Raw genomic sequence first — 18,719 nt, 5'->3', positions numbered from 1 at the left:
ACCCCTGAGATGCAAACACTCCCTAACAGATCATTTGGAAATGCCCCCTACCCCAGCCCCCTTGCCCATCCGTCCTCCCCAGAGCCCGATGCCCAACTCCCTTTGCTTTTGCAGCCCAGGGGTGGCTGTGGACACCCTTGTTTGTGGCCAGTGCTGGGGGACAGTTGCTGCTCAGGAGGTGGGAGCATTTAAGGAAGAAACCCATTCCCTGTGTAAGAGTTTGCTCAGGGTTAGCAGGAGCCCTGGCTCCCACCTCCGTCCCCTGGAAAGAGAAATTCCCAGCATCCAGCTAACAAAGCTGTGTTTAACCATTGAGTGACTCACACGGCACTGGGACAAGCGCAGACAGACCTGCTTCCCTTCTGCCGAGCATAAATCTTTCTGAATGACAAATGCACGCACCAACACAGCCGAGAGGCGAGGTATCAGCTGGGAGAGGGGGATGTCATCACTCCCAGGACAGGATACAGATTACAGCGTATGGGGGAAATTCCTGCGCTGTGAGTCCTCCACAGCCACTCAGCGCAGCGTCACCCACCCCCGCTCGCTGCAAGGCTGGGTCCCAGTGAAGCACCCACTGAGCATCACTGCGGCCAGGAGACCCACAGCACAGGGACCGTGGTGGATTTCCCAGCCTAACAGCTAGCCAAGGAGGAAAAGAGGCTTCTGCTCAACCCAACCCCCTCCCTGAGTTATTGCAAAGTTTTTCAGTGAGATAAGAAGATGCACCAGGTTCAACACCACAGGCTGAGCTCAGGCAGGAATACGACCTGCAGCTCCATCTGGGGCTCGCATAGCTTCTCCTCAAAACTTTTCCCATCCTTAGGAAAGTTATTTTGGAAATGAAGGCAGGTTTGAAAACAGCCAGTGAAAACTTTGCTGCTGAACAGGCACTCAGGCATTTCCCAAATGCAAGGCTGCATTTTTTTGAGAATGCCCAAAGGAAATCTTCTGCCCTTTCTGAAACCCTTCCTCCCGCCTTGCTCTGATGCAATTATTCAGTATGGATTTGCAAAGAGATCCTGGAGGGAAAATTTCAATGTTTCTCTCTAAAAAAGGAATCTCACCCTGCTCTTTACGTAATTCGGGGCCCCAATAGTTGCGGGAAGCCACCCACATCTTTCCTTAGAAACATGGCAAGTTTTAGGAGCTGGAGGGGGCTGGCTTATCTCAAATGAGGACAAAGAGAAAGTTGCTGAAAATAGCCCCAGCCCAGCCCCGGTCAGCAGAGATCCTCTCTGAACGACTCTGCCGTTTCCCCACTCCCTTGCCCCATCCTTAGGGAGAAGGTTTCTCAGGCAGCACGACTCCTGTCCATCCTACACCGGAGCTGCCTTGGCAGTTTGCTGGATGAGCCCGTACCACTCTGAAAACCACCTTCCAAAGCCACCCCCTTCCATTTCCGGAGCGCTTTCTGCAGATGGGCATACCCCGGCGAGGGCGTCCACGATCCTGGCGCTCCCCAGACAAACCCCTCTTTGGCGAGACCCGAGTGACGGTGTTCCCCGAGGACATGCTGCTGGGATGGGGCCACCCACGCCACCGAAATACCGAGTCACACGTCTTCTGCCTCGCTGGGGGCCAGTCTGAGCCCGGCACGGTGGCGGGGGAACGGTGGCAGAGCTGCTGGCAGGGTAGCCACCTCCCTGGGGGACACAGCTCTTGGGCTCTGCAAGCAGCAGAGGAAGGGAGTATTTATGGGTAACATGCAGCTTTACAAAAGCTGCGGGGCTGATCCTGTCTGCTCCAAGACCGGCTGGGTAGGATGGGTATAAATGCCCCGGATGCATCATTGCACCAGCAAAGAGGAGCAGCATTACCAGCCACGTCCATAAAATCAGGCTGAGATAACAGCCCACCTGTGCAGACCCCTGCCTGCAAGATGAGGCTGTAAAGGAGTGTGAGGCTCATTCTGGGGACCACTTCAGGGGTGCAGCACCAAACCAACAGGTAAGGGATGCCTGAGTCAGGCACCAGTGCCCAGCTCAAAGCCCCAGCAATCAGCTGCCTACTGTCCCCCACCCAGGGAAGCACCTCATGCTCCCCAGCAGCAGTGAGTCCCTACGAGAAGCTGCAAAATGGTGCCAGGGGAGGGAATAATAATAAAAAACTATTCAATTCACAAAGTGCTGAAATCTGGCAGCAGGGAGACCTTTTGCTCAGCTTCTTTCCCTGCCCACCACTTGCTGACGGGTGATGCACAGCCCCCCCACCTGCCTTTCTCACACCCTGCCACCCCCCTGCCATTGAAAAAAGGAAAACTAAAGTTAACTTAGTTAACTCCCACACAAATATTTTTGGCAGGCGTTGCTGGCATTCAGGCTGATGAGCCCAGGGGAGACAGGGTCTGCAGAAAGTCTTCATCTCCATCTGCTCCCGACACCTGCCTGGGGGACCTGGGGGACCACAGTGCCTGGGCTGGTCCTGTCCCAGCCACAGCACAGAGGCAGAAGGTGGCACAGCTGTAAAAAGATGGGGTGCACCTCCAGGACAGCCCTGGGGACCGTGGGTGGCCCAACCACAGGGACGCCATAGAGTTGGGGCTGGATCTGCACCCAAGCCTGGGCTCTGTCCCTGGTTTCCTGTGTTGTCCCCAGCCATGTCGCTGCCCAGCGCTTGGTTTTCATCATCGTTAAACAAGCTGGGACGGGGTGGGAAGGGGTGCGAAAGCTGTCCTCAGAGCAGTGGGGGCTCTCAGGTTTCCTCGAGGTCAAGCAGCAGGTCGCTGTCACTCAGGCAGGACCCTGATGTCCAGACTTCCAGTCCCCAGCTCCAGTCACAAGATCAGCTCTGTCCCTTTCCAAAATAGCCCAGCCACAACGTATACATCTCAGGATCTTCACACCTTTCCTGTGCCAGCAGCTGAATGTCCCCCTGGGGGAGCTGGGCACCTTCCCCCCCCGTGGCACCTTCGCCTTGTGGCACTGCACAGGGCAAGAACCCTGGGCCAGTTGCATCCCCTGGGCCAGCTGCATCCCCTGGGCCAGCTGCATCCCCTGGGTCAGCTGCATCCCCAAGGGGCAACCACATGTCCCTGGGGGGCCCCGTGTTTCTTTAAGGGAGCGCTGCCTTTGCAGATGATACGGGAGATGTCTTTGAGGTTTAGCTGTCAGCTAGCAGCATTTGGAGCCACGCCTGGGCCACCCTGTGCCCAGACACTCTCCCATCTGCTGCAATCCAATATCCCCCCCCAGCCCCCTGGGTACCTGGCCAGGACGTGCTGCTGAGCTGTGTACCAGGGAGAGGCATGGCTGAACTGCCCCCCCTGCACAAAGACCCCATCACTAAACCCCAAAGGGCTGGGGACATCTCGGTGTCACTCCATGCCACCCCAACATCCTTCCATAGGAAAGCAGGACCGCTTCCAGCAGGGAGGGATGCAGCTGGGCTGTGCAGGATGGATGGAGGGAAGCCTACTCCTCGGGGGGCCAAGGGCTCTCTGTGGGGGTCTAAGGCCCAGAAAAGTGGCACAAGTAAACTGTGATGTGATGTGATTGCTTCCCTTGGCACGACAGGTCCCCAGCCTCCCCAGGCCAGGATGGACTCTGTACCTGGAGCAAGCCCTGGGACTGCGGGCAAGGATGGCCGCATCCTGGCTCCTGCAGGCGAGGCAGGGGCTGGCAGGCATAGCAGCCAGCAGCATGCTGTGGAAAACAAAAGCCTTTTGCAGTGCTGATTTACTACCTTGATGGAAACCAGGATGGAAAAAACAACATTCCTGAGTGCCTGTCCCCATGCAGCCCCCGCAGTCCCTGACACCCCAGCCTGCCTGTGGAGACATGGGCTGCCAGTCTCGGCACGCAGGTGCCCACACTGAGCTGCGCCCTCATCCCTTGCCCACAGCTGGTGGGGAGAAGCAGCAGTAGAAATGCTCCAGGACAGCACGGGGGCTGCGGGACACCAGAGGAATTGTCCTGATTAAGCAGTGAGGAGAGCAAGGAAGAGGAGGATAGTGGTATCCTGGACAGCTAGACCATGTCCTTTCCTCCTCCACCCCACGCTGGAAGCAAGGACTGGACGAGACTGTAGGGGCTGCTCTGCACCCCCTTGTGCTGCTCTGCATCCCTTTGCACCGCTGCCTCACGTAGGTCCTGGTTTTGGCCCTCCACATCCAGGGAGGACAGGAGTCACCCTGGGTAGCTCACGTCTCTGCTCCCCAGCACCGCGGCAGCTGGCAGTGGGCTGGGGAGGAGGACAGGGGGCTGGGGAGGGGGATGCCTGGCCCTTTGCGGGCAGCATGGTGTCAGCTGGGCTGGGCTTGGGTGAAATGTGTTTTGCATCCCAGGACAAACATCCCATACCAAGCCCGGGCGGGTGTTTGCAGCCGCTCCACCGCCCCAGCTCCCAGGAATGCTTTTGGTCAGGTTACAGCACCCAGCAAACCTGCTCCCTTCCTCCCCTGCTCAGACCACCTCCCGGCCCCAGGCTGCGGGAGGGGGGGGTCCAGCAAACTCCAGTGCTCCACTGAGACTTACATCCATTGAACATCACCTGTGCACTCCAGCTAAGCAACACTGACCCTGCTCAGCCCTGCTGGCTGGATTCAGAAGTCACCTGACCCCCTCCCGTCATCCCTAAGGGGGGCATCTGACCCGGGGGGTGCCATCCAGACCACCCCAGGAGCCGCCTGTGCCCCAGCTGCACAGCACAGCCCTGCGTGGGGCAGGTCCCAGCCTGTCCTGCCCTTTGCTTCTCTCAGACCCTGACTTCAGCTTCAGCTGCTGCGTTCCTGGGGGTGAGGACAGCCCCAGCACGGCTGTCACAGCTGCCCCGAGCTCTTCTCAGTGCAGTTTCGGGGAGCAAAGCAGCAAGATTGCCACGTGCTGCAGACCCCAGGCCCCACCAGCTGCAGCCCAGTGCAAACCCAAGGTGCCACTGAGACGGGTGGCTGTCCCCAGTGACCCCTGGCCAGCTGCTGCTTAGGGACACAGGGCCATCAGCTGTGGGAAGCCAGGGATGAAATTGAAGCTCTGCCTTGTCAAAGATGAAATAAGATGTAAAAAGCAGGGACGTCTGAGAGAGAGGACAGCTTTGAAGACTAAGCTCAGGGCTGGTGGCAGCCGAGGCAGGCAAGCCTGTCCCCGCTGCTATAAACTTACTCAGGGCTGAGTGGTGAACCTGGGGCTCCTTCCAGCCCCTGGGACACACAAAGCGGAGGCAGCCATCCGGGAGGAGGCAGGGCAAGGAGGCTCACGCTGGTTTGGGTCCAGCAGCCTGGCTGGCAGCCTGGCATGGCTCTCCCATGGCTGGTACCACCGCGGATGCAAAGCAGAGCCTGGCCACGCCAGAGTAAGCCGGCTCGGCAAGCTGGGTACCGGCAGTTCCCGGGCTCCCAGGCTCCCCACATCCCTGCCTGCCCCGGGCAGCTCGTCTTCATTACCCATCACACGGGATCAGCTCTGCCTGTGCAGCCACCGGCTCGCCGGCACAGCAGGTCCCACACCCAGATTTCTCCATGGAGCTCCAGCAGCAGATGCTGGAGGGAGGGCTGGCACGACTGCGCCTTCATGCCTTTCCCAAGTGATACCACTGAACGTTTTCTGGGGAGTGATGACGAATGCTCACTCATTAAATTAAATCCCAGTACTGCAGGTGAGCACAGTGGGGATGGGGTCACCCCCAGCTGTCAGGGTGCTTGTCTGTTGTGCCAAAAGCCTGCCTGGGTGGGGAGGGCAGGCCAGCCTCCTGCAGCGGGGTTGGGACTTATCCCACAGCAGGGTTAGGACTTGTCCTGCAGTGGGGTTAGGGCTCATCCTGCAGCCGTTAGCCCCAGGGAGCTCAGCCTTACCAGATTTAAAATAGGACCCATTAACTAAACCCACAGGGGCTGAAAAAGCCAGTTTAATCAACCCCTGTGCATTCAGGGCTGCCCAAGCTGGGACAACCGGCAGACAGAGCATCGCAGCCTCCCAGGGCCCAGGGGCTGCGGAGCTTCCTGGACCATCCTGGGGGCCAGCGCAGCATGAGCCACTGCCTGATTTCACAGCCGTGATTGCCACTGTTGCAGCCCCACCATCTCCCCCTGAGCAGACAAACAAGGGACCACGACCCAGGGCTGCGGGGATCACAGCATGCGACCTGCCCACGCATAGATGCAAGGTCAGCGGCAGAGCTGCAGGCTCAGCCAAGGTTTACCGAGCACCAGCAGCTCTGTTCTCCCAGCAGTGACCTGCCCCTCCAGGCATCCCTGAAACCCTAAAGCCTTGAGGAGGCAGATGGGGAACAGGACCATGCTGGTAAGAGAGGGGGAGCGGGTCCCCTTCAGCTCCTACAGCTGCAGCCCTGACCGGTCCCTTGGTCCCCAGCTCTAATCCCAGAGAGGCAGGATGGGACCTGAGAGTAGAGATAGCTGCACACAGCCTGGGGACTGCCAGGGCTCAGATAAAGGACATTTTAGCAGCACAGTGAGAAGACAGTGACTGAGCACAGCCGACTGCAGGGTCTGGCCCCTCTCAGCCCCACAGGCAGCACTCGGGTCAGTCCATGGGAAACAAAGAGCATCCCAGGGAGGGAGGTGTTTTCTTTCCAGCCCAGGAAAGCAGCCAAACCCCAGCACATGCCCGTTCCCAGGCCTTGGCCCCAGCAGCACAGCAGGCTGGTGGCCTTGGGACACGAGGTTTGCTCCCATCTGGCTCGCCCGAGGCTGCAAGCCCAGCCAGCACAGGCAGGGTAAGGACAGGCGAGGCGGGAGAGCAGCCCTGCTGCTGGGCTGGGCTCTGGGCATCCCGGAGGCCAGGGCACAGCCACCAACCATCGCTACTCAGAGGGGTCCCCGTGCATTTTGTAATGCAGGGGGAAATGGGCAGGAGGTGGAAGAGGAAGGGTGCAACCGGGGAAGCATTTTAGGATGGGGCTGTGCATGCATGGCGACAGCAGCAGTGTATATGTGTGTGCGCAGCATGCTCAGCAGTCTGGCTCTCGTTCTGGCAAAAGTGCTTGTGCAGTAGGAATAAACACGCTGAGGACACATCCAAGCCAGTGCAAACAGCCCCCTGACCGAGCTGCTCTCTCCCAACCCTCTGTTTTCTTTCTCTGCTTTTCCTCTCTTCTCTTAACCCCTTCAGGAGCCCAGGGGACCAGTGCCAGCAGCCCTGGGAGCTGCTAGAGCCAAACCCTGCAGACCCCCAGGGGACCAGCCAGGATGAAGGGCTGTCCCTGTGAGGAGACACCGATGGAGTGCCGGGGTCCCCCCAGGGCACAGGGCTGCCTCCCTGGGCTGGCTCTGATGCCACCAAGCCCCCTGCCCGGTGCTGCTCTCCTCCTTCTTTCCCCATCTCATCTCTTCTCTCCAGCACAGTTCCACAGCAGCTCATCCTATTCCCGGTGGTTCCAGGGGGTCCTAGGGAAAAGGTCTGCTCCCGCCCTCCAAATCCCCAGCCCTCCCGGCCAAGGGCCGGCTGGAGGCTGGCAAGGAGGCACCCCATCCCGCATGGGATCGAGGAGCCAAGAGAGCCCCCATCCTGGGGAAAACATGCCAGGGGTCTTGGGGAAGCCCACCTCCACCCTCTGCTCTGCTGGGAGGCCCCTCTGTCCTGGAGTCTGCCGATGCTCGTGCCAGAGTATGTCCTGCAATGTTGCTCTGCCCCAGCCGGCACTTAGTGCCATCCCCGGCCAGCATCCTGCTGGGACGGCCACGGAGCCCAGGGCAACCCCGGTAAGCCCGGGGATGCTCGTACTCGCCATGCTCACCTCTTTCCCCTTCCTTTTTCTCCCGTGGGGAAGCAAAGCTTTCTGCTCTCCATGTGCTCCAGCTGGGTCGGGGGGGGGGGGGTGGGTGGGTGTATCAAGCCCACACTCCCCCTGCCGTGCCCAGAGCCCAGGGTCCTGGCTGGGAGCTGGGGGCCAGCAGAGCCCAGGTCTCCTCGCCTGCTCTCCTCCAGCCGCGCTGCGCAGGGCAGGGTGTACAGGGGGAGAGGGGCGGGAGGAGGGGAGTGGGGAAATGAAACTTTAATAGCACAGAGCCCCTTTTGTTTCCCAGCATATGGGATATTTCATACATGCTGAAGGCATTAACCACCTATATTCTTCAAGCGCTCGCAGCGGCTGGGAGCACAGCCCCACGCTCGGCTCTGGGGCACAGTGCCTGTCCTGGGGGGCTGGAGGTGGCAGCAAGTGTCCCCTCTGCCCCGGCACCCCTCCCTGCAGGGGTCACGGGGGGAGCCCTTAATTACAGGCTGGAAAACTGCTTGGCTTCACTGGGATCACCCCCCTGCATGATTTTGTCCCTCCAAAAGAGCAGCCAACCCCCCAGACTCAAGGCCAGGAAAGGGGGTCCGTGTTTTCAGAACATGTTGCATGTCCCTGTTCCGAGGTGGGGGGAACTGGCCCCACCGTGCCTGGGTGTCTGAGACCCCAAACAGCTGTCCTGTCCCGGGGACACAGCAGAGCCCCATGGTCCCCACAGATCTGTGACTAACAGTGGCAGAGAGGGGCTGAGGAGGGTTGGCAATGTGGTCCCTCCCTGCCTGCACCCTGAGGACACAAGACCATCCCTGGGAGCAGCAAGCAGGCAAGGTGCCATCAGGGAAGGGATGGAAAATATCCATGTTGCGAACCCTCATGCTGTTCACCCATTTTCCCACTCCATCTCCCTTCGTGGCACCCGGGTTCAAACCATGGTGCCTGTCAAAAAGGGTGACACAGCTTTTGCAAGCAGGTAAGGGACACCTCCAGGTCCCTAGAATAGAGGACGGCTGGCACTGCTCACCACTGGCCACCTCAACGTGGGATGGGGACATCTGGTGTAGCTAGCGTTGCATCCCTCCCTTATTCCCATAGAAGAGACATTGGCTTCAACCTTCTGGGCAGAAGAGGACATCAACTGGTGTCAAATCTCCAAGCAGGGGCTGAGACAGAGGGGACCACTGATGTGCTCTGTTTTGGCCAGATAGGGTGGATCCTTCAGCACTTGGGGCCCTTCGGTAGAGCCCACCACCTGCCCTGGCACCCCCTGGGGCTCCTGAAGCAGGTTCCCCTTCCCCAGCCCTCGGGTTTTTGGCCAGCTGGGGTGGCAAAGGCATCAGTCCAGCTCGGCCAGGGTGAAGGACATGTTGTCCATCCCACGGGACCACAGTTCAGCCTGTCCCAGAGCCCCCAGCTCTGCACTGTGCAGGGTTGCCCGGTAAATCAGTACTTTGTCCGGTGTTTATCCAGTCACACTCTAATTTGAAATAAAAAACGCAGCCAGTAAAAGGCCTTTATAGCTCTTCAGAGCTCATAAACCTGCAGCGCCGGCGGATGGGGGCCAGCTGATTGGGGGCCGCTAGGAAAATTTATTGCAGATTTTGGTAAGTTAAACATTACAGGTCTGTGAGCCCCGGGACTGGTTTGCTGAGCAGCTCCCAGAAGCAGGGATGGAACAAGGGATGCTTTATTGGGGGAGGGAAGGGGAGGGCTTGCAGGTCTTGCCCAGACCCACAGTTAACACCAACCCAATTTTAGACTGGCTCATTTTTAAAGGCGAGGCAGGCTTTGCACAGCCTGGATCCATCCTCGTGCCAGGGCTTCTGGACACGAGGCTGCATCACCCCAGGAGCAGGCAGTCCTTGCAAGCATCCCCAGGGCAATGGTGAGCAGGACTATGCTGGCACCTCTTCATGCCACAGCCCCCCCTCGGTGGGCAACCTCGCATCGAGCACTGCCACAGGGCAGGAAAAGCCGGGACGGGACGGCTGAGTTTGTCGTGGGAGTCAAGAGAATTTGGAGAGAATGAGAGGAAGCGGTCGGGGCGGGGAGCATGCGAGGGAAGGCGGGTAGCAGGAGGGAAGGCATTTTTTCCTTGCCAATGTCTTGGCTGCTTCGGTGTGAACTGCTATAAATTTGCTCCTTATCTCTCAGGCCATTTAATGTTTTCATGAAAAGAAAATAGTCTGCAGGAAAAAAAACCTGCTGATAAAATATCCCTTTGGCGTTAGGAGGAATGTTAAATGTCTCTAATCAGTGGGGTCTGGGGCTCAGGGCACTCCTGGAGCTGGCGGGGAGCTGGGAAGTGGTGGAGACGGGGCAATGCCTGGAGCAGGCTGGCCCAGTGCCCTCCCGGCATCTGCACCCCTGGGTGCCCCTTGCACCGTGAGAGGGGACTGGGAGAGCTGCGTGGGGGATGTGGTGGCCAGTGTGGGGTAGCAGCAGCTACAGCTGGGATGCCTCCAGCCACACTGCCCCACAGGCTCCAACACCTCACCAGGGACAAATCAAACCAAATACTGCCAGAAAGAATAAAAAGTGGGAATCCAGGGGGTAAATTCTGTGGGAATAGGAATATGGATCCAAATACTTCTTGGCGGCTGTGCCGGGACAGGCAGGGCAGGCAGGAGCACAGGCTGTGCCAGGGACCCACACATGGCTTAGCACCTCTGACACCCACAGCCCTTGCCTGTGCCCGTACCCGCGGAGGGGCCGGGGTGGGGCCCTGAAAGCCCTGCATGGATGGAAGCATCCTTCCCCGGGAGAGCTGGCCCATGGACAAGCTGCTCTTTTGATTTATGGCTGCAAAAGCGAACCCTGCAGGAGCTTCCCACCACACAACCATGCTGTCATACCAGGTCAAGCATGATGGCATGAATAACTTGGAGCATCCCCCCCATGCCTGTGCCAACTGCCCCTTGCTCCTGCTGAGGACAGGGATGCAGGGCTGGGGGCACCCGCTTGCAGCCCCCTGGCATGAGCATCCCTCGCTGCAGGATCAGGTACTGTTTGGTTGCACTCCTGTAACATTTGGGCACTGAGCTACATCCATGAGGTTTCTTCCTTCCTCCAAACGCTGGGTAATGTGACTGTTGTCATCCCGCATGCCGGGACATCCCTGGCCAGGAGCATCCCCGCAGCGTGTCTTCTCAAAGACCATCCCCTCCTGGCAGCCTGGGGGTGGCAAAGCCACAGCACAAGCACAGGGACATGTGAGCCTCTGAGGCACAGCTTCACACCCAGGCTGAAAAACAAACAAGCAAGCAAAAAATGTGACAGCAAAGGAGATTTTTCGTGGTGGAAAGGAACAGTTAGTGCTGATTTTTTCCCTTTTCTTTTTTTCTTCCCTTTGGTAACGTTTCGTTTTGTATCCCAAGAGACCAGAAAAGCCATCTCAAATGAAAAAATCAAACCCTTCTGTTTCAACACACTCCCCAGCCCAACGTCCTCACGCACTAACACACCCACATACCAGCTTTCCTCCCAAACACAGCCCCAGTCCAGCCAAGCCCGTTTCCAGGCAATATTTCTCCTTGGCCAGCCCCATATCTGAGCACCCTGCCTCCCTTGCCAGCCCTGCTCCCAACCCCATCCCGCCATCCACATCCCCTCTACACCGGCAAGCACATTTTCTTGCACATCCATCACATGGAAATAGGATGTGCGTTTTGGTGCCAAAACATGCACGGATGGCCACGCCAGCAACGCCTGTACGGCTGCACAGAGCTGCTTGTGTGTTGGTGGGTCACACAGCTGACTTTTGTGGGAAGGTTTTGGCTGTACCTGGCATTGTGGGGAGGAGACGGGAGCTGGCACTTGCCAGCAACACCGACCTGCCAAAATTGGTGTTGTGCCAGGTCTCTCACTCTTTGCTTTAACATCTGCCTGTGTGCCTGCTCCCACCTTTCCACGGAGCATTTTTGTGCCTTTCAGAGCCAAAAAATAAAAATATTTTGCGAAGCTGGGGGTTGCTTGGCTTGTGGGGTACACTGGCGGCACCGCTGGCATCATGGTGGCATCATGGGATGAGGAGAGCAGCCATGCATCGGCCCCAGGGCACCCAGCGTCCTCCTGGCAATGGCTGTGGGCGGCCTGGGGCTAGGGGCATCAGGGTCCCGAGGTGTCTCCTCTGCAGAGCTCCCAGCAGCAGCTCCCCCGGGGGCTCTGGCACAGCCCCGCTGCCGCTGCCGCCGCTTTTCCTGCCCTCTGGAAGAACCCCCCATCCGGCCGCTGTCTGCCTCTGACGCAGGCGGCTTCGTTTCCAGACAGGCCGTGCTCCCCTCCGAGCCCCAGCTGAAAGAAAGCCCCTTTGTTCGGCTCAGCAAACGGGGCCCATGCCACCGGCTGACCCCACCACCCTGCACCAACCTCCACCACCCGAAAACACAGCCCCTGCTGTCCCCCGGGGCAGGCTGTGCATGGGGATGGGGACGGGGGCAGCCCCCGAGTCAGGATCAGTGCCCCAGGATGCCGGCGTAGGTCGCAGAGGATGCACGGGTATGAGGCAGCTCTGTCCTGCTGGGAGGGATGGACAGATGGATGGAGGGATGTTCTACAACTAAATCTCTCATCTCGTGGTTGTCTGAGACAGGCAAACCATCACTGGGAAATGCCAGAGCTGCCGAGCTCCCCAGGGTGGGACGCGGGAGTGGGGACGGCGCTGGCTGAACAAGCAGCTGCTAATGAGAAGCAGGCGGAAAGCCCAGCATTGCCTCCCCCAGTCCTCTCTCACCTCTCAGGGTCAGTTTGTATTTTCTTAAGTCCTGATTGCCGAGAAATTGGAGGCTTGTGTGCCGGTGAGGTCTGGTTAGCTAACGGCTGGCCTGGGGCAGAGACCCCTGATGCCGCAGAGCTGGGTTATGTGCTCCAAAGCAAAGGGGACCTGATGGGAGCTGGATTTAAGATTTGGAAAGGATTTGGGGTGGATTCTGGCACCTCGCACCCAGGTTGAGTGGGGCACAGGACCCATGGGATGCTGGCTGTCCTGATCCTGCTCCCGTGGGAGCATCATGGGTGCATCAGGTTGGGAATGGCAGCAGCCCATCTGACAGTGCTCAACTTGCACATTGGAGAAAACGAACCCCGAGCTGCCGAGCTGGGGAGGAAACGAAAGCAGAAAAATGTGATAAACAGCTGTAAAGCCCGGCCCTGGCTCTGTGCTGCTCCCGCCGTCGCTGGTCGGCCCCTCAGACTGTTTATGGAAAGCCCAGTTTGCCGAGAAATCCATCTCCCATTTCCTGTTGATTGCTGGAAGCCAAGGTCCGCGCTCAGCCAAGGGCTGCCGCCGCCTGCGCACGTCTCCCAGTAACACAGAGGAAGGGCTGAGCGTGGGTCAGCTCACCCGAGCATCCCAGGGGATGGGGGGTAATGGTCGCAGGGGGCCGGGAGCCGTATCCCCCAAGGAGCAGATCAAAGCTTTTGGGTGAGACAGGGCATCCCCAGCCCTTCTCAGACCCCCAGGCAGTGGAGGGGCTGGGTGCTCCCCCCGAAGCTGCTTAGCACCAAGGGGGTGCGGGTGGGATGCTCGCACCCACCTGCAGAGATCTGGGGCTGGCTGGTAACATCTACCCGCTTCCAGCAACAACCCCTTCAGCCCTCGGTGCGTGCAGGTGTTCACCAAACACTCCTAAGTGCCCCAGCTGGGGACAAGCGATGGCTGGCCCCCTTCACTCCCTCCCTGCTTCTCCCTCCCTGTTCCACTGGTCACTGCCTAAGTCAATCCCTGCCGGGTGCGCAGGGAGCCGCTGCTCTGCAAAAGCTTGCTCAAGGCCAACATCATTGTTGCTGAAGCTGGGCGAGTGGAGCCAAGCGGGGCCAGCACTGTGGATGCCGCTGCTGTCGACTGAGTCATTAACCCGGAGGAGAGCCAGGTGCTGACCCGAAATCCAGCCAATTTTTTTCTCTGAATCATGGCAGGGAGGAAGGGAAAAAGGCGGGGGGAAAGGGGAAGCAATGAGTGGGGTCAGGCTGCCCAAATCTCTCCTCCTTCCAGCTGCTCTGGAGGGAGATGGGGCCACAGCAGTGGCCAGGGTGATGAAGAGGAGCTGTGGAAAGCTGCTATGGGGACAGTCACACGAGGGTCTGCAAGGAGAGGGAAGGGACTAAGTGATGCCAGGGGCGTGTGTGACCACACTCGCTGTGCTCATCCCAACTAATGCTCGGAGGAGGAGAAAGGAGGGAAAGCAACGGCAAGAGCTTCCCACACCCTCTGCTGGGTCCTCTCCCTGCGCTGTGGTCCCCATCAGGGCAGGGATGGGGATGCTCGCCTGGCACGTGCCTCGTCCAGCCCCAAGCGTGTAGCCAGATCTAAGACATTCCCCCCCCAGGACTGTCTCATCCCCACAGTCCCCGGGATAGGCAGAGCCGGGGACCGAGGGCAGGTCTGGCTCCTGCTGGCTGAGGAGGGATGGCTGCATCCCGAAAATCACCTCTGAGCAGTCAAATGGGTAAAACAAACCCACCCCACAGCCAGCCAGGGCCATCCCTCCTTGTCCTCTCTCCTTCGTCCACCCCAGCCTCTCCCCTGCCAGTTGCAATGCTGTCTTCCCCAACTCCTTCGGCGATAAGATAACGTGGGCCCCCAGAGTGGGGCTGTGTGGGCAGGAAGCCAAGCCCCACACCCCCCCCCCACCCCCCTGCTGTCCCCCAAACCCCAGCAGCGCAATCACCATGGTGGGAAATCCTGTCTCTAGCCCTTCCATGTGGCTTCACAGACCCCCCCAGCAACCCCAGCACCACAACCAGGGGAGGACACCCACCCCCAGACCCCCCCACGCTCTCTACCCCTAGGCTGGTCCCCATGCGTGGGGAGGGGTCCGTCAGCCCAGTCGGGGAGCAGGAGGGGACTGTCACCCATGTGGTCACCAGCTGCTTGGAAATCTTTCCCTGGCTCTGGGTCATAAGTACAGATTTTTATAATTATTAGCCTTGGTAATTTACCATAAAATATTTATTCTGGCTCATTCTGAGGCATTTGATTCGTGTTGGGTCTGTGTGGCTTTTGAGGGGGAGCACACGGGGAGGCACATGGCCGTGTGGGGCTGGATGCTCCACTCCCATCCTGTATAAATATCTATGTGGATGTGTGTGGCCCAGGGAAGAGACCCCGGTGGCAGCCTGGAGCAGGGGTCTGGCTCACGGTGCTGCTCCTCACCCCATCCCCACTGCAAGCCCCCCACAAAGGCCCCTGCGCACCCATGGACTGCACCCGCCTTTGCACTGCAGGGCTCCCTCCCAGTCCATCCTGGCTGATGGGACCCCAGGGACAACCTGCTCACCTGCACAGGGGTACGCAGCTGGGACCCCCCCGGGACATCTGCTGCAAGAGCCAGCAGGTCTCATCTCCGGTGCCGATAGCACTGCACACTCCGGCACACCAGCCAGTGCCAGCGGCTGTGAATCCGTGTCGAGGAGGAGCCCAGAAATCGCTCTCCCAGCGCTGCTGAAATAAGGGGGCAGCTGCTGTTCCCCCCCCTCAGTAAGCAGGCTGCAGGCAAGGGTGGTCCCACTCTCACCCTCCTTTCTTTCTGGGGCTGAGGAGGAGATGGAGGGGTTTGGGAGCTGCGAGCAGCTGTGAGCTGGGTGCCCAGGGCCTCTCCCCAGCCCAACACGTGGAGCAGACCAGGGAGACAGCCTGGCTCTCACAGCTGCCGGCATCATCATCCTCCTGCCTGGCTCCCTGTTCCCACCGTGAGCCCATGCAGGCAGGATGGGCCGTCAGAGCGTCTCCCCAGAGGCCCTGGGGATGGTGTGTTGCATGCACGTGTGTGGCAGTGGCATTGCACATGGACAGGGACCAGCCTGTCCCCTCTCTGCTGCAGGGTCTGGCTGTGGCACTGCCGCCTGGCTGCACAGCACCTGTGTGGCCACCAGCCCTGGGGGACTCAAGGTAGGGGAGGATGGAGCGATGCCCTGCATGGAAGGGTCGGTGTGGGGAAAGCGCCCCGGCAAACCCAGGCAAGGCTGGGTGGGTGGGGGTGGCAGGGAAGGACGAGGAGCTGGAGGGTCCCAGGGTGGCTGCGGTGAGCCCAGTACACCTGGGTGGTTAGCAGGGCTGGGCTGCTTGTGCTGGCTGCAGAGGAAGGGCTGGGAAGATGGGGGCTGTGGTGGGCCCTCTGCCGTCCCCATGCAAAGGGGGAAGACATCCCTGAGCACCCTTCCCCAGCTGCCTGGATGCTGGGACCCACATCACGGCTCTCCAAGCCCCAGTGGCTCCAGCAGCATTGCCCCCGCAGTGCGTGGGTAGGGACCAGTGGTGAAATTCAAGCAAGCTGTGAAACACTGAGAAACCCTTTAACATTTCCCTCCTCCGTACCTGGAGCTGGAAAGCCCCTCTAGCAGCCCTGGCTCCCCAGTTTCTCCTCTCTCCCTCCCCAAGTGCCCTGCAAAGGGGCCATAGGCATGGTCCCGGGAAGGAACGAGGACAGGGGGATGCTGCAGCAGCTCTGGGCAGTGCTGAGGTCTTTGGAGAAGACAGCATCCCTGTCTGGGGCCAACGGGCAGGGGAGAGGCAAGCAGCCCACGGCTTGCTTTGCACCAGCAAACAGTGCCGAGTCGTTGCAAGGCTTAAAAAGAGGAGGAAAACTATTAAAACGGTTGAAGCCTATATATTATGTGGGTTGAATTACACTTCCCCAGCAGTGCCAGTCCCTCGGCAGTGGGAATGTGCTGGTACCAGCATAATTTTTGTCACTCCCTGAGCCCAGAGAAGTTACATCTGCATTTACGTGGCTAGAAACTGGGTTTGCTGAATGAAAAGTTGCCAGGACAGATAGAGCCACCTGCATCTTGTCACCCTTTGTATACCCTCAGCGCCTGGAACCTTGCTTGATGTCTGCTTTTGCTTTCCTCCAGGGCTCAGCATCACCTCGCAGCCCTTCCTCAGCCTAAAGCTGCCCTGAGCCCCCCAGCCTGGCCTCGCTCCGCCTGCCTCCCAGCTGTCCCCTGCATTATTAAACCAGAACCACCTTATCAGCCCCTATCTTTTTCCACTCATGCAAACCCCCCCCCCCACACCCCCCCGCCCTGGTTCTAGCTTTGCCAGCCAGCAGCTCTTGCATCAGGAGCCATCAGGACACCCCTTCATCACTGACTCCACCAGCTCTGGCTGCGAGAGCCACCGAGCACCGGGTCCCCAGAGAGTCCTGTTCCTTGGGGAGCTGGAGTTGCCCCCCAGTTCACACACACACACCCCCTGCAGCCCCTTTGTGGGGGGACAACCTGCCGCTTCCCTGACCCGAGACCCCTGGGAAGCAGCTCCAGCTCCCCCCAGGCTTGGAGCTGCTCCGACACCTGGTTTTAATAATAAACGGCGCAGGAAGGGACAAAGGCGCCTTGCAGGAGGGCGGCGGGATCAGGATGGAGCTGGGGAGAGGCAGCAGGTGGGGAGAGAGGGGGGACGTGTTGCTGGGATGAGGGGAAAGCTAAGGGGGGGCATCAGCCCAGGAGCTTTGTCGGGCTGGGGGGGGTCCGGCTCCCAGCAGAGCTCCCCAGGGTCACAGCCCCAAGCTGCTCACCACCGTGTCTGTCTCAAAAACTCACAGAACTGGGTTAACTACAGCCACCGGAAAGCCAGGATTAATAGGAAGTGGTTACAAGACAATTTTCTTGGGTGGAAGAAACATCTTTTTATCATCTGTCCTTTGACATTTCAGATCTATTTTACATCTCCAGCGTTTTCTGATTTAGGCTGTGACATTTAAATAGGCGACTCATATTTACAGTCTTAGGCGTTGTAAATATCTTGTATATAAATGTCTTCTAATGCATAGGAGACATTCTATACATTTGTATCTTCAAAACAAGGTCTATAAATCTTTACAGGAAAAGGTGCAATTGCTACAAAAAGATTTCTATCAGCATTGTAATCCAGGGGTAGATGAACATATAATAAAAACACATTGATATTTTTCAGGGACCAGAATTTAGCATTATTTTATCGCAAATTGTAAATACGTCACTTCAAAATCACGGGAGACATTGGGAGAAATATTTTGCATGGCTCTTATTCAAGGACTTGGTGCCTTGCACAATTCCCTCCCTCCCCGTCTAGAGTCATTGTCCCTGCTCTGGTCACAGGTCCCACGACAAGGATGCAGTGAGTGCCAGGGCTGGAGAGCCAAGGTCATGTCCCAGCAGCTGCAGGGGTCATGCAAAAGCACACAGCCCTCTGGCAGGGCCGGCACGGCCACCGTCATCTCCCAGCACACAGCACTGCTGGGTGACATTGCAGGGTCTCAGGAGGCTTTCAGCTGCCCCAAAGCTGACCTTCCATGAGATCAGATCATCCATCATCCCAGCAGGAGCCTGACCACAGCCAGGGCCCCACCAGCCGCAACTCTGCCACCTCCCCATCCACCGAGTCCTGGTATGTCACACCCACACCCCACATCCATGACAATATCCCCTGGGAGGAGGTCCCCGGCCTGGAGGGAAGACTTGTGGAAGAAGGCAAAGGCATCACTGCTTTCGCAATCCTGCCGTGGTGTGAAATATTTGCATCATCTGGTTTTAACCTCCAGCCATCTGGTCTGGGGATGCCTTTCCCCGGGGAGTAAGGGGCTCCTCCGCGGTCAGCGATCTCTGTTATTTATAGGGTGCAAACCCACCCTTGCTTCTCCCCGTGAAAGCTGTTTCCAAGGCCCTTCCCGACTCCCTCGCTAGGTTTCCAGAGCCAAGGTCTTGGACGGATTAGTACTTGCCAGACTTGGCCCCTTTCATGTACCTCTTCTGGGGGAGCAGAAAGAGGAGGTGGTTAGCTTGGTGGGGAGGGTCACAGTGAGATTTCTCCAACATAAAACCATAGTATAGACATTTTTTCATTGAAATAATTCTGACCCCATGCAAACAGCAGCCCGGGCTCCACATCCCTCCTGCAGCTGCCTGCAGTGGGGATTGACCAGCACATCCCCAAGCAGCCAGGGAGGATGCAGGACGTGTTGGGGCACGGACATGGGATGTATCAGGACGTGGACAAGGGATGTGTCAGGGCATGGCCACAGGATGAATTGAGGTGCAGAGCGCAGCCCCCAGGGCTG

This window comes from Falco rusticolus, chromosome 8, assembly GCF_015220075.1.
Source record: "Falco rusticolus isolate bFalRus1 chromosome 8, bFalRus1.pri, whole genome shotgun sequence".
Classification (NCBI taxonomy): Eukaryota; Metazoa; Chordata; class Aves; order Falconiformes; family Falconidae; genus Falco; species Falco rusticolus.
Note: the sequence above shows the minus strand (reverse complement) of the source record.